The sequence below is a fragment of the Drosophila montana genome, unplaced genomic scaffold (assembly GCF_035044405.1).
Source record: "Drosophila montana isolate Dmon_TW-CO22-7 unplaced genomic scaffold, ASM3504440v1 contig_2622_1, whole genome shotgun sequence".
NCBI lineage: Eukaryota > Metazoa > Arthropoda > Insecta > Diptera > Drosophilidae > Drosophila > Drosophila montana.
Window position 1 is genome coordinate 28927 of NW_026997486.1, and position 3214 is coordinate 32140.

Sequence of the window (3214 nt, forward strand, 5' to 3'; positions counted from 1 at the left end):
ATTTAAAGTCTCTAGCTCTTATAGGTTCTGAAATCCTTAGTTCAGGGTATACAAATTGGAAAATCTTGTCACATTTATATGGACGACATTATAGTTTTTTCAGATACTCCGGAACAACATTTTGATGATATACAAGAAATCTGTAGAAGTAATTGGTGAAATTCACACAGTGTTGTGAATAATCACTTAAACACTCATTCATACATAAGTTACAGTGAACAAAAAATTTTATAGAACAACGAGAAAGAACACGATTAAAATGTCATTTTGACACATTGGCCTTTCTACTGGAATGCTTCTATTGTTTAGTCTCCCTCGTCGTCTAGCAACAGATGGGGAAATTTGACGCGCTTCACAATTTGAGTATAAATATAAAACAAATATAAAAATGAAACTAAAACTAAGAACTTTTTATTAAATTATGGGCGATCTACGGTTATATTCCAATAGGTTATGGGCTCAGACATCGCTTAAAATAAATAAACAAAATCGTGCACAATTAAATAAATAAAAACGAAAAACATCGCTAAATATTTTGCAAGTGAAAAAAAAAATCAAAATCAAAACAAAGTACAAGTTACTAAACAACATTTTGGCTTTTTGAAAAATGTTTCTATGTGCGTGAGCATATCCGACAACGTGTAAAGTACATAAAACTCCGTGGTTGTAGGCTTACCGTCAATTATTTATCCTCTTCACCGTCCATAATTAATTAAAATCATTTAAAAGTGTGTGAGTATATGGGACAACGCTGTAAGAAAATTCAAAATTCAAAAATACTTCCCCTTTTAAAGGAGAGAAGTATTCTATCTGGAAATTTCGTATTATTCTTTTAATTCTTTTGGCTGAGAGTCATATTTTGTATGTTATTGAAAAAGAGAAAGGATGGGCTAAGGAAGAGAGAACAGCGAAAAGTAATATAATTGATAGACGAAAAAATAACCTACGAGTAAATAAATGTGTCTTACTTCGACTTAGCAGACTAGTTTACTGCCTAAAAATTTTATATTGTTCCCCTGAACCCGGTGAAAATAAATTAAAGGGGTTTATGTTTTTGTGCAAATCCGTAAAATGTATATATTCTTGGTCAGCATCAATAGCCGAGTCGATCTAGCCATATCCCTCTGTCTGTTTGTCTATATTTCTATATATCCGTATGATCACGTCGAACGTCTAAGAGCCAATACGAATTTTATATGACGGAAGAATATATGCTCTTCAATGTTTGATCAATATCGGTTAAGCACACGTGTAGGCAGACGCTTACTGCATGTGCAAGTTATCACCCAGCCTGCAAAGCCATTCTTATTGAAATCATAAACAATACTTCGGAAAAGGTCTCTATTCCAAAAAATAATCTCGTTCACCCTTATTAAACCAGTTTCAATCATTAAGTCCACTTAACACGCGGGTGAGATTTGTATAACATAAAGATCCCCACTCACGGCTCTAACATAATCATAACAGACATAAACATAACAGCGCAACCGCTTAACGTAAACTACAGATCTAGATTCTCGTGCCCAATTCCTAACGTAAACATAACTCCAAGCATTTTGGTTTTGATTAAGAATCCCGCCCTCGCGAGCCTTTGATCTTTAAGAAAAGAATCTTTAGCATAATCATAGCTGACTTTCAGAATAAAACCACCACAAACTTTTGAGATTTAAGAAAAAAAGCTTTAGCATAAACATAGCTGACTTGTAGCATAAGTTCACAATTTGGGTTCAAATAAATCTAGCCTCCCACAATAGAAAAAAATATTTTTTTTTCAATTAGTTGTTACTTATTGGTTAATTGGCGCCCAAAACACAACAAAAGGCTAATAAAAAGAAATAAAATCCTTAGTGATTCGCGAGTAAGCATTCCGATATATGGAAATATCGTCTGCCTCTAAGAAAGCACTTAGCACTTTACTTATTTTTATTATTTATAAAAATTATAATTTGAAGTAATAAGAAATAGTCGTTATATACCAGAAGATTTGTTAAAACAATATTTGTTAAAAACTGGATAGCCTAATTGAAAGTTTAATGGTTTTTATACCCTTGCAGAGGGTATTAATATTTTGTCGTGAAATATGTAACGCATAGAAGGAGACATCTCCGACCCCATAAAGTATATATATTCTTGATCAGTATCAACAGCCGAGTTGATATAGCCATGTCCGTCTGTCCGTCTGTCCGTCTGTCTGTTTCTATGCGAACTAGTCTCTCAGTTTTAAAGCTATCTTTATGAAACATTGCAGAATTCCCTCTTTCTGTTGCACGCAGTTCATATGTCAAAACCAGCTGGATCGGATATATCATATAGCTGCCATAGGAACGATCGGTCGAAAAGTATGTTCTTGTATGAAAAACATTTTTGTTTATAAAGTTATCTTGACTAAACTTGGTATTTATTAGTTTTACTACGCTCCCCATATATATGCAAAATCCTATTAAGATCGGACAACTATAGCATATAGCTGCCATAGGGACGATCGGTCGAAAATTATGCTGTTGTATGGAATATTTTTTGTTTTTCAAGATATCTTGACCAAACTCGGCATTTATTAGTTTTACTATGCTCCCTCCATTTATGCAAAATCTTATTCACATCGGGCTACTCTATCATATAGCTGCCATAGGAACGATCGGTCGAAAATTAAGTTGTATGGAAACCTGTTTTGTTTTTCAAGATATCTTAACCATACTCGGCATTAACTATTTTCCCTGTGCTTCTTGCATTTTGAAAAGGTTGGGTCTGCAAGGGTATTAAATCTTCGGTGTGCCGAAGATAGCACTTCTTTCTCGTTTTTTTTTAAATTTAAAAATGGTTAATAATAACTTAACAGCTGATTTGGTAGCTCAGTTGATTGTAACTCAGAACAGAGCGCTCCAAGAGCAAATTGCAGAATTGAAATTTCAAATTACCTTTCGTCTAATAATGAACAAGAATAAAATAATTACTGAAATCAATGACTTAAGTCGTAGCGATGAATCATTCGATGTCATCATGTCTATACCAGAATTCTCAGGCATCTATAATGCATATATTAGTTAGCGCGACGCAGCTTGCTGTAAGTATAAAGTTCGTAGGGGCTTTAACAATCCTAAGAAATAAAATATCAGGTAAACAACGCCTACAGGGCTAGACGACCATGAAATTTTCTAAAGCATTTTGACACATTGGCCTTGCTACTGGAATGCTTCTATTGTTTAGTCTCATTCGT